This window comes from Heptranchias perlo, unplaced genomic scaffold (assembly GCF_035084215.1).
Source record: "Heptranchias perlo isolate sHepPer1 unplaced genomic scaffold, sHepPer1.hap1 HAP1_SCAFFOLD_239, whole genome shotgun sequence".
Lineage (NCBI taxonomy): Eukaryota > Metazoa > Chordata > Chondrichthyes > Hexanchiformes > Hexanchidae > Heptranchias > Heptranchias perlo.
In genome coordinates this window covers 256,921-272,460 of record NW_027139251.1, presented here as the reverse complement: position 1 = coordinate 272,460, position 15,540 = coordinate 256,921, and positions in this window count along the sequence as shown.

Below are 15,540 nucleotides of genomic sequence, written 5' to 3'. Positions count from 1 at the left end.
TGGTGGCATTGTGGACAGTGAAGAAGGTTATCTAGGATTGCAACGGGATCTTGATAAATTGGGCCACTGGGCCGATGAATGGCAGATGGAGTTTAATTTAGATAAATGTGAGGTGATGCATTTTGGTAGATCGAATCGGGCCAGGACCTACTCCGTTAATGGTAGGGCGTTGGGGAGAGTTATAGAACAAAGAGATCTGGGAGTACAGATTCATAGCTCCTTCAAAAGTGGAGTCACAGGTGGATAGGGTGGTGAAGAAGGCATTCGGCATGCTTGGTTTCATTGGTCAGAACATTGAATGCAGGAGTTGGGATGTCTTGTTGAAGTTGTAAAGGGCATTGGTGAGGCCACACTTGGAGTACTGTGTACAGTTCTGGTCACCCTATTATAGAAAGGATATTATTAAACTAGAAAGAGTGCAGAAAAGATTTACTAGGATGCTACCGGGACTTGATGGTTTGACTTACAGGGAGAGGTTAGACAGACTGGGACTTTTTTCCCTGGAGAGTAGGAGGTTAAGGGGTGATCTTATAGAAGTCTATAAAATAATGAGGGGCATAGATAAGGTCGATAGTCAAAATCTTTTCCCAAAGGTAGGGAAGTCTATAACGAGGGGGCACAGATTTAAGGTGAGAGGGGAGAGATACAAAAGGGTCCAGAGGGGCAATTTTTTCACTCAAAGGGTGGTGAGTGTCTGGAACGAGCTGCCAGAGGCAGTAGTAGAGGCGGGTACAATTTTGTCTTTTGAAAAGCATTTGGACAGTTACATGGGTAAGATGGGTATAGAGGGATATGGGCCAAGTGCAGGCAATTGGGACTAGCTTAGTGGTATAAACTGGGCGACATGGACATGTTGGGCCGAAGGGCCTGTTTCCATGTTGTAACTTCTATGATTCAATGATTCTATGATTCTATAAACAATTCATTTTAAAATAATCACTTGAATTATTTTATATAATAAATTAAACAATTCATTTTAAATTAAACTATTGAATTATTTATAGAATAAATTAAACTATTGCATTATTTATATAAAAAATTAAACTTTGAATTATGTTGATAATAAATTAAACAATTCATTTCAAAAATAATCACTTGAATTATTTATATAATTATTTAAACAGTTCATTTTAAATTAAACTATTGAATTATTTATATAATAAATTAAAATTTGAATTATTTTTATAATAAATTAATCAATTCATTACAAATTAAAATATTGAATTATTTATAGAATAAATTAAACTTTGAATTATTTTTATAATAAATTAAACAATTCATTTTAAAATAATCACTTGAATTATTCATGTAATAAATTAAATAATTCATTATAAATTAAACTATTGAATTATTTATTTAATAAATTAAACTTTGAATTATTTTTACAATCACTTTTTAATAATCACCAGAATTATTTGTGTAATAAATTAAACAATTTATTATGAATTAAACTATTGAATTATTTATTTAATAAATTAAACAATTCATTATAAATTAAACTCTTGAATTATTTATATAATAAATTAAACTTTGAATTATTTATATAATAAATTAATCAATTTATTTTAAAATAATCACTTGAATCATTAAAAAAATAAATTAAAAAATTCATTACAAATGAAACTATTGAATTATTTATTTAATAATTAAACTTTGAATTATTTTTATAATGAATTGAACAAATCTCTTTAAAATAATCACCAGAATTATAGATATAATAAATTAAACAATTTATTATAAATTAAACTATTGAATTATTTATGTAATAAATTAAACAATTAATTATGAATTAAACTGTTGAATTATTTGGATAATAAATTAGACTATTCATTTAAAAATAATCACTTGAATTATTTAGATAATTATTTAAACAATTCATTATAAATTAAACTATTGAATGATTGATATCATAAATTAAACCTTGAATTATTTTGATAATAAATTAAACAATTCATTAAAAAAATAATCACTTGAATTATTTATATAATTATTTAAACAATTCATTACAAATTAAAATATTGAATTATTTATACAATAAATTAAACAATTCATTTTAAAATAATCACTTGAATTATTTATATAATAAATGAAACAACTAATTTTAAAATAATAACAAGAATTAATAAAAAAATAAATTAAACAATTCATTATAAATTAAACGATTGAATTATTTATTAATAAATTAAACTATTGCATTGTTTATATAATAAATTAAACTTTGAATTATTTTTCCAATAAATTAAACAAATAATTTGAAAATAATCACTAGAATTATTTCTGTAATAAATTAAACAATTCATTATAAATTAAAAGATTGAATTATTTATATAATAAATTAAACTATTGCATTGTTCCTGTAATAAATTAAACTTTGAATTATATTTATAATAAATTAAACAATTGATTTTAAAATCATCACTTGAATTATTTATAAAATAAATTAAACAATTCATTATAAATTAAACCATTGAATTATTTATATAATAAATTAAACTATTGAATTATTTATATAATAATTAAACCATTCATTATAAATTAAACTATTGAATTATTTATATAATATATTAAACAATTCATTATAAATTACATTTTAGAATGATTAATATAATAAATTAAACAATTCATTATAAATTAAACTATTGATTTATTTGTATCATAAATTAAAATTTGAATTATTTTTGCAATAAATTAAACAATTCTTTTCAAAATAATCACTTGAATTATTTATGTTGTAAATTAAACAATTCATTATTAATTCAAGTATTGAATTATTTATGTAATAAATTGAACTATTGCATTGTTTATATAATCAATTAAATTAAATTATATGATAAATTTAATTTTGAATTATTTTTAGAATCAATTATTCATTTTATTTCAATATAATAACTTGAATTATTTATAAATTAATGAACAATTCATTATAAATTAAACTATTGAATTATTTATATAATAAATTTAACAATTCATTATAAATTAAACTATTGAATCTTTTATGGAATAAATTAAACTATTGCATTATTTTTATAAAAAATTAAACATTGAATTCTTTTTATAATAAATTAAACAATTCATTTTAAAATTATCATATGAATTATTGATGTAATAAATTAAACAATTCATTTTAAAAGAATTACTTGAATTATTTATGTAATAAATTAAACTATTGCATTGTTTATTTTATCAATTAAACCTCAAATTATTTATATAATAAATTAATCAATGTATTATATAATAATCACTTGAATTATTTATATGATAAATTAAACAATTCATTATCAATTAAACTATTGAATTATATGTATAATAAATTAAACCTTGAATTATTTTTATAATAAATTAAACAATTCATTTAAAATATAATCACTTGAATTATTGATATAATAAATTAAAAATTCATTATCAATTAAACTATTGAATTATTTATAGAATAAATTAAACTATTGAATTATGTATATCATAAAATAAACTTTGAATTATATTTATAATCAATTAAACAATACATTTTAAAATAATCACTTGAATTATTCATGTAATAAATTAAACAATTCATTATAAATTAAACTATTGAATTATTTATATAATCAATTAAACCTTGAATTTTTTTAAACAATAAATGAAACAATTCATTTAAAAAATATTCACTTGAATTATTTTTATAATAAATTAAACAATTCATTTTAAAATAATCACTTGAATTATTTATATAATATATTAAATTAGTGCATTATCTGTATGAAATATTAAACTTTGAATTCTTGAAATAGTAAATTAAACAATTCATTTTAAAATAATCACTTGAATTATATATGTAATAAATTAAACAATTCATTATAAATTAAACTATTGAATTATTTATATCATTTATAATATTTGAATCATTTTTATCATGAATTAAACAATTCATTTTAAAATAATCACTTGAATTACTGATATAATATATTAAACAATTCATTATAAATTAAACTATTGAATTATTTATATCATAAATTAAACCTTGAATTATTTTTATAATAAATTAAACAATTCATTACTATTACAAGAATTCAAAGTTTAATATTTCATACAAATAATGCACTACTTCAATATATTATATAAAAAATTCAAGTGATTATTTTAAAATGAATTGTTTAATTTATTGTAAAAGTAATTCAAGGTTTAATTTATTATACAAATAATTCAATAGTTTAATTTATAATGAATTGTTTAATTTATTATATAAATAATTCAAGTGACTATTTTAAAATGAATTGTTTAATTTATTATATCAATAATTCAAGTGATTATATTAAAATGAATTGTTAAATTTATTATAAAAATAATTCAAGGTTTAATTTATTATATAAATGATTCAATAGTTTAATTTACAATGAATTGTTTAATTTATTATAAAAATAATTCAAATTTTATGAATTATATAATTAATTCAATAGTTTAATTTATTCTATAAATAATTCAATAGTTTAATTTATTGTATAAATAATTCAATAGTTTAATTTATAATGAATTGTTTAATTTATTATATAAATAATTCAAGTGATTATTTTAAAATAAATTGATTAACTTATTATAAAAATAATTCAAAGTTTAATTTTTTATATAAATAATGCACTAGTTTAATTCATTATCTAAATAATTCAAGAGTTTAATTTATTGTATCAATAATTCAATAGTTTAATTTATAATGAATTGTTTAATTTATTATATAAATAATTCAAGTGATTATTTTAAAATAAATTGATTAATTTATTATAAATATAATTCAAAGTTTATTTTATTATATTAAAAATTCAATTGTTTAATTTACTATTACAAGAATTCAAAGTTTAATATTTGATACAAATAATGCACTACTTTAATATATTATACAGAAATTCACGTGATTATTTCAAAATGAATTGTTTAATTTATTATAAAAATAATTCAAGGTTTAATTTATTATATAAATAATTCAATAGTTTAATTTTTAATGAATTGTTTAATTTATTATATAAATAATTCAAGTGATTATTTTAAAATGAATTGTTTAATTTATTAAAATAATCCCTTGAATTATTTATATAATAAATTTAACAATTGATTATAAATTAAACGATTCAATTATTTAAATAATAAATTAAACTTTGAATTATTTTGTAATAAATGAAACAAATCATTTTAAAATAATCACTTGAATTATTCATAAAATAAATTAAACAATTCATTATAAATTAATCTATTGAATTATTAATGTAATAAACTAAACTTTGAATTATTTTTATGATAAATTAAACAAATAATTTAAAAATAATCACTGGAATTATTTATATAATAAATTAAACAATTCATTATAAATTTAACGATAGAATTATTTGTATAATAAATTAAACAATTCATTACAAATTAAACTCATGAATTATTTATGTAACCAATTAAACTATTGAATTAATTATATAATAAATTAAACGTTTAATTATTTTTATAATAAATTAATCAATTTATTTTAAAATAATCCCTTGAATTATTCATAAAATAAATTAAACAATTCATTATAAATTAATCTATTGAATTATTAATGTAATAAACTAAACTTTGTATTATTTTTATGATAAATTAAACAAATCATTGAAAAATAATCACTTGAATTATTTATAAAATAAATTAAACAATTCATTATAAATTAAACAATAGAATTATTTTTATAATAAATTAAACAAATAATTTAAAAATAATCACTGGAATTATTTGTACAATAAATTAAACTTTGAATTATTTTTATAATAAATTAAACAAATCATTTAAAAATAATCACTTGAATAATTTATAAAATATATTAAACAATTCATTCCAAATTAAACTATTGAATTTTTTGTATTATAAATTAAACAATTCATTATAAATTAAACCATTGAATTATTTACACAATAAATTAAACAATTCATTTTAAAATAATCACTTGAATTATTTATAGAATAAATTAAACAATTAATTATAAATTAAACTTTGAATTATTTATATAATAAAATAAACTTTGAATTATTTTTATATTAAATTAAACAATTCATTTTAAAATAATCGCATGAATTATTTATATAATAAATTAAACAATTCATTATAAATTAAACTATTGAATTATTTTTACAATAAATTAAACTATTGAACTATTTATATAATAAATTAAACCTTGAATTATTTTGATAATAAATTAAACAAATCATTTAAACAATAATCACTTGAAATATTTGTATAATAAATAAAACAATTCATTATAAATTAAACTATTGATTTATTTATATAATAAATTAAACTTTGAATTATTCATATAATAAATTAAACAATTCATTTTAAATTAATCTTTGAATTATTTTTACAATAAATTAAACAATTCATTTTAAAATAATCACTTGAATTATTTGGATAATTATTTAAACAATTCATTATAAATTAAGCTATTGAATTATTTATACAATAAATTAAACCTTGAATTATTTTGATAATAAATTAAACAATTCATTAAAAAAATAATCGCTTGAATTATTTAAATAATAAATTAAACAATTCATTATAAATTAAGCTATTGAATTGTTTACAGAATTAATACAATTTGAATTATTTTTACAATAAATTAAACAATTCATTTTAAAATAATCACATGAATTATTGATGAAATAAATTAAACAATTCATTATAAATTAAACTATTGATTTATTTTTATAATAAATTAAACTATTGAATTATTTATATAATAAATTGAACCTTGAATTATTTTTATAATAAATTAAACAATGAATTATAAATTTAAATATTCAATGATTTATGTAATAAATTAAGCTTTGAATTATTTTTACAATAAATTAAACAATTCTTTATAAATTAAACTATTGAATTATTTAAATAATAAATTAAACTTTGAATTATTTTGTAATAAATTAAACAAATCATTTAAAAATAATCACTTGAATAATTTATAAAATAAATTAAACAATTCATTCCAAATTAAACTATTGAATTTTTTGTATTATAAATTAAACAATTCATTATAAATTAAACCATTGAATTATTTACACAATAAATTAAACAATTCATTTTAAAATAATCACTTGAATTATTTATAGAATAAATTAAACAATTAATTTTAAAATTAAACTGTTGAATTATTTATATGATAAATTAAACTTTGAATTATTTTTACAATAAATTAAAAAATTCATTAAAAAAATAATCACTTGTATTATTGATATAATAAATTAAACAATTCATTATAAATTAAACTGTTGAATTATTTATATAATCAATTAAATTTGAATTATGTTTATAATAAATTGAACAAATCATTTAAAAATAATCACGAGAATTATTTATTTAATACATTAACAATTCATTTAAAAAATAATCTCCTGAATTATTTTTATAATAAATTAAACAAATAATCACAGGAATTATTCATGTAATAAATTAAACAATTCATTATAAATTAAATAATCGAATTATTTTTACAATAAATTAAACAAATAATTTTAAAATAATCACTGGAATTATTCATATAATAAATTAAACAATTCATTATAAATTAAACGATAGAATTATTTGTATAATAAATTAAACAATTCATTACAAATTAAACTCTTGAATTATTTATATAACAAATTAAACTATTGAATTATTTATATAATAAATTAAACTTTGAATTATTTTTATAATAAATTAAACAAATCATTTTAAAATAATGCCTTGAATTATTTATATAATAAATTTAGCAATTCATTATAAATTAAACGATTCAATTATTTAAATAATAAATTAAACTTTGAATTATTTTGTAATAAATTAAACAAATCATCATTAATTAAAGTATTGAATTATTTATATGATAGATTAAACGATTGCATTATTTATACAATAAATTAAACTATAGAATTATTTATATAATAAATTAAAGATTGAATTATTTTTATAATAAATTAAACAATTCATTTAAAAAATAATCTCTTGAATTATTTTTAAATAAATTAAACAATTCATTATAAATTAAACTATTGAATTATATTTCAATAAATTAAACTTTGAATTATTTTTATAATAAATTAATCAATTTTTAAAAAAATATTCCCTTGAATTATTTATATAATAAATTTAACAATTCATTATAAATTAAATTATTGAATTATTTAAATAACAAATTAAACTTTGAATTATTTTGTAATAAATTAAACAAATCATTTTAAAATAATCCCTTCAATTATTTATAAAATAAATTAAACAATTCATTATGAATTAAACTATTGAATCATTTATATAATAAATTGAACCTTGAATTATTTTTATAATAAATTAAACAATTCATTATAAATTAAACGATTCAATTATTTAAATAATAAATTAAACTTTGAATTATTTTGTAATAAATTAAACAAATCATCATTAATTAAAGTATTGAATTATTTATATGATAGATTAAACGATTGCATTATTCATACAATAAATTAAACTATAGAATTATTTTTATAATAAATTAAAGATTGAAATATTTTTATAATAAATTAAACAATTCATTTAAAAAATAATCTCTTGAATTATTTTTAAATAAATTAAATAATTCATTATAAATTAAACTATTGAATTATTTTTCAATAAATTAAACTTTGAATCATTTTTATAATAAATTAATCAATTTATTTTAAAATAATCCCTTGAATTATTTATATAATAAATTTAACAATTCATTATAAATTAAATTATTGAATTATTTAAATAACAAATTAAACTTTGAATTATTTTGTAATAAATTAAACAAATCATTTTAAAATAATCCCTTCAATTATTTATAAAATAAATTAAACAATTCATTATGAATTAAACTATTGAATCATTTATATAATAAATTGAACCTTGAATTATTTTTATAATAAATTAAACAATTCATTCAAAAATATTCACTTGAATTATTTATCAAAAGAATTACACAATTGATTGTAAATTAAACTATTGCATTATTTATATAACAAATTAAACATTGAATTATTTATATAATAAATTAAAGATTGAATTATTTTTATAATAAATTAATCTTTGAATTATTTTTATAATAAATTAATCAATTTATTTTAAAATAATCCCTTGAATTATTTATATAATAAATTTAACAATTCATTATAAATTAAATTATTGAATTATTTAAATAACAAATTAAACTTTGAATTATTTTGTAATAAATTAAACAAATCATTTTAAAATAATCCCTTCAATTATTTATAAAATAAATTAAACAATTCATTATGAATTAAACTATTGAATCATTTATATAATAAATTGAACCTTGAATTAATTTTATAATAAATTAAACAATTCATTCAAAAATATTCACTTGAATTATTTATCAAAAGAATTACACAATTGATTGTAAATTAAACTATTGCATTATTTATATAACAAATTAAACATTGAATTATTTATATAATAAATTAAACAATTCATTTTAAATTGAACTTTGAATTATTTTTATAATAAATTAAACAAAGAATTATAAATTTATATATTCAATGATTTATGTAATAAATTATGCTTTGAATTATTTTTACAATAAATTAAACAATTCTTTATAAATTAAACTATTGAATTATTTAAATAATAAATTAAACTCTGAATTATTTTGTAATAAATTAAACAAATAATTTAAAAATAATCACTGGAATTATTTATATAATAAATTAAACAATTCATTATAAATTAAATAATTGAATTATTTGTATAATAAATTAAACAATTCATTACAAATTAAACTCTTGAATTATTTATATAACAAATTAAACTATTGAATTAATTATATAATAAATTAAACATTGAATTATTTTTATAATAAATTAACCAATTTATTTTAAAATAATCCCTTGAATTATTTATATAATAAATTTAACAAATCATTATAAATTAAACGATTGAATTATTTAAATAATAAATTAAACTTTGAATTATTTTGTAATGAATTAAACAAATGATTTTAAAATAATCACTTGAATTATTCATAAAATAAATTAAACAATTCATTATAAATTAATCTATTGAATTATTAATGTAATAAACTAAACTTTGAATTATTTTTATGATAAATTAATCAAATCATTTAAAAATAATCACTTGAATTATTTATAAAATAAATTAAACAATTCATTATAAATTAAACGATAGAATTATTTTTATAATAAATTAAACAAATAATTTAAAAATAATCACTGGAATTATTTATATAATAAATTAAACAATTCATTATAAATTAAACTAATAAATTATTTAAATAATAAATTAAACTTTGAATGATTTTGTAATAAATTAAACAAATCATTTTGAAATAATCACTTGAATTATTTATAGAATAAATTTAACAATTCATTATAAATTAAATTATTGAATTATTTAAATAACAAATTAAACTTTGAATTATTTTGTAATAAATTAAACAAATCATTTTAAAATAATCCCTTCAATTATTTATAAAATAAATTAAACAATTCATTATGAATTAAACTATTGAATCATTTATATAATAAATTGAACCTTGAATTAATTTTATAATAAATTAAACAATTCATTCAAAAATATTCACTTGAATTATTTATCAAAAGAATTACACAATTGATTGTAAATTAAACTATTGCATTATTTATATAACAAATTAAACATTGAATTATTTATATAATAAATTAAACAATTCATTTTAAATTGAACTTTGAATTATTTTTATAATAAATTAAACTTTGAATTATTTGTACAATAAATTAAACTTTGAATTATTTTTATGATAAATTAATCAATTTATTTTAAAATAATCCCTTGAATTATTTATATAATAAATTTAACAATTCATTATAAATTAAATTATTGAATTATTTAAATAACAAATTAAACTTTGAATTATTTTGTAATAAATTAAACAAATCATTTTAAAATAATCCCTTCAATTATTTATAAAATAAATTAAACAATTCATTATGAATTAAACTATTGAATCATTTATATGATAAATTAAACTTTGAATGATTTTGTAATAAATTAAACAAATCATTTTGAAATAATCACTTGAACTATTTATAGAATAAATTAAACAATTAATTATAAATTAAACTGTTGAATTATTTATATGATAAAGTAAACTTTGAATTATTTTTACAATAAATTTAAAAAATCATTTTATAAATGATCACTTGAATTATTTAAAGAATAAACTAAACAATGAATTACAAATTAAACGATTGAATTATTTATATAATGAATTAAATTTGAATTATTTTTATCATAAATTGAACAAATCATTTAAAAATAATCACGAGAATTATTCATATGATAAATTAAACAATTCATTTAAAAAATAATCTCATGAATTATTTTTAAATAAATTAAACAAATCATTTTAATATAATCACTTCAATTACTTTTATAATAAATTAAACAATTCATTTTAAAATAATCCCTTCAATTATTTATAAAATAAATTAAACTTTGAATTATTTTGTAATAAATTAAACAAATCATCATTAATTAAAGTATTGAATTATTTATATGATAGATTAAACGATTGCATTATTTATACAATAAATTAAACTATAGAATTATTTATATAATAAATTAAAGATTGAATTATTTTTATAATAAATTAAACAATTCATTTAAAAAATAATCTCTTGAATTATTTTTAAATAAATTAAACAATTCATTATAAATTAAACTATTGAATTATATTTCAATAAATTAAACTTTGAATTATTTTTATAATAAATTAATCAATTTTTAAAAAAATATTCCCTTGAATTATTTATATAATAAATTTAACAATTCATTATAAATTAAATTATTGAATTATTTAAATAACAAATTAAACTTTGAATTATTTTGTAATAAATTAAACAAATCATTTTAAAATAATCCCTTCAATTATTTATAAAATAAATTAAACAATTCATTATGAATTAAACTATTGAATCATTTATATAATAAATTGAACCTTGAATTATTTTTATAATAAATTAAACAATTCATTATAAATTAAACGATTCAATTATTTAAATAATAAATTAAACTTTGAATTATTTTGTAATAAATTAAACAAATCATCATTAATTAAAGTATTGAATTATTTATATGATAGATTAAACGATTGCATTATTCATACAATAAATTAAACTATAGAATTATTTTTATAATAAATTAAAGATTGAAATATTTTTATAATAAATTAAACAATTCATTTAAAAAATAATCTCTTGAATTATTTTTAAATAAATTAAATAATTCATTATAAATTAAACTATTGAATTATTTTTCAATAAATTAAACTTTGAATCATTTTTATAATAAATTAATCAATTTATTTTAAAATAATCCCTTGAATTATTTATATAATAAATTTAACAATTCATTATAAATTAAATTATTGAATTATTTAAATAACAAATTAAACTTTGAATTATTTTGTAATAAATTAAACAAATCATTTTAAAATAATCCCTTCAATTATTTATAAAATAAATTAAACAATTCATTATGAATTAAACTATTGAATCATTTATATAATAAATTGAACCTTGAATTATTTTTATAATAAATTAAACAATTCATTCAAAAATATTCACTTGAATTATTTATCAAAAGAATTACACAATTGATTGTAAATTAAACTATTGCATTATTTATATAACAAATTAAACATTGAATTATTTATATAATAAATTAAAGATTGAATTATTTTTATAATAAATTAAACTTTGAATTATTTTTATAATAAATTAATCAATTTATTTTAAAATAATCCCTTGAATTATTTATATAATAAATTTAACAATTCATTATAAATTAAATTATTGAATTATTTAAATAACAAATTAAACTTTGAATTATTTTGTAATAAATTAAACAAATCATTTTAAAATAATCCCTTCAATTATTTATAAAATAAATTAAACAATTCATTATGAATTAAACTATTGAATCATTTATATAATAAATTGAACCTTGAATTAATTTTATAATAAATTAAACAATTCATTCAAAAATATTCACTTGAATTATTTATCAAAAGAATTACACAATTGATTGTAAATTAAACTATTGCATTATTTATATAACAAATTAAACATTGAATTATTTATATAATAAATTAAACAATTCATTTTAAATTGAACTTTGAATTATTTTTATAATAAATTAAACAAAGAATTATAAATTTATATATTCAATGATTTATGTAATAAATTATGCTTTGAATTATTTTTACAATAAATTAAACAATTCTTTATAAATTAAACTATTGAATTATTTAAATAATAAATTAAACTCTGAATTATTTTGTAATAAATTAAACAAATAATTTAAAAATAATCACTGGAATTATTTATATAATAAATTAAACAATTCATTATAAATTAAATAATTGAATTATTTGTATAATAAATTAAACAATTCATTACAAATTAAACTCTTGAATTATTTATATAACAAATTAAACTATTGAATTAATTATATAATAAATTAAACATTGAATTATTTTTATAATAAATTAACCAATTTATTTTAAAATAATCCCTTGAATTATTTATATAATAAATTTAACAAATCATTATAAATTAAACGATTGAATTATTTAAATAATAAATTAAACTTTGAATTATTTTGTAATGAATTAAACAAATGATTTTAAAATAATCACTTGAATTATTCATAAAATAAATTAAACAATTCATTATAAATTAATCTATTGAATTATTAATGTAATAAACTAAACTTTGAATTATTTTTATGATAAATTAATCAAATCATTTAAAAATAATCACTTGAATTATTTATAAAATAAATTAAACAATTCATTATAAATTAAACGATAGAATTATTTTTATAATAAATTAAACAAATAATTTAAAAATAATCACTGGAATTATTTATATAATAAATTAAACAATTCATTATAAATTAAACTAATAAATTATTTAAATAATAAATTAAACTTTGAATGATTTTGTAATAAATTAAACAAATCATTTTGAAATAATCACTTGAATTATTTATAGAATAAATTTAACAATTCATTATAAATTAAATTATTGAATTATTTAAATAACAAATTAAACTTTGAATTATTTTGTAATAAATTAAACAAATCATTTTAAAATAATCCCTTCAATTATTTATAAAATAAATTAAACAATTCATTATGAATTAAACTATTGAATCATTTATATAATAAATTGAACCTTGAATTAATTTTATAATAAATTAAACAATTCATTCAAAAATATTCACTTGAATTATTTATCAAAAGAATTACACAATTGATTGTAAATTAAACTATTGCATTATTTATATAACAAATTAAACATTGAATTATTTATATAATAAATTAAACAATTCATTTTAAATTGAACTTTGAATTATTTTTATAATAAATTAAACTTTGAATTATTTGTACAATAAATTAAACTTTGAATTATTTTTATGATAAATTAATCAATTTATTTTAAAATAATCCCTTGAATTATTTATATAATAAATTTAACAATTCATTATAAATTAAATTATTGAATTATTTAAATAACAAATTAAACTTTGAATTATTTTGTAATAAATTAAACAAATCATTTTAAAATAATCCCTTCAATTATTTATAAAATAAATTAAACAATTCATTATGAATTAAACTATTGAATCATTTATATGATAAATTAAACTTTGAATGATTTTGTAATAAATTAAACAAATCATTTTGAAATAATCACTTGAATTATTTATAGAATAAATTAAACAATTAATTATAAATTAAACTGTTGAATTATTTATATGATAAAGTAAACTTTGAATTATTTTTACAATAAATTTAAAAAATCATTTTATAAATGATCACTTGAATTATTTAAAGAATAAACTAAACAATGAATTACAAATTAAACGATTGAATTATTTATATAATGAATTAAATTTGAATTATTTTTATCATAAATTGAACAAATCATTTAAAAATAATCACGAGAATTATTCATATGATAAATTAAACAATTCATTTAAAAAATAATCTCATGAATTATTTTTAAATAAATTAAACAAATCATTTTAATATAATCACTTCAATTACTTTTATAATAAATTAAACAATTCATTTTAAAATAATCCCTTCAATTATTTATAAAATAAATTAAACTTTGAATTATTTTGTAATAAATTAAACAAATCATCATTAATTAAAGTATTGAATTATTTATATGATAGATTAAACGATTGCATTATTTATACAATAAATTAAACTATAGAATTATTTATATAATAAATTAAAGATTGAATTATTTTTATAATAAATTAAACAATTCATTTAAAAAATAATCTCTTGAATTATTTTTAAATAAATTAAACAATTCATTATAAATTAAACTATTGAATTATATTTCAATAAATTAAACTTTGAATTATTTTTATAATAAATTAATCAATTTTTAAAAAAATATTCCCTTGAATTATTTATATAATAAATTTAACAATTCATTATAAATTAAATTATTGAATTATTTAAATAACAAATTAAACTTT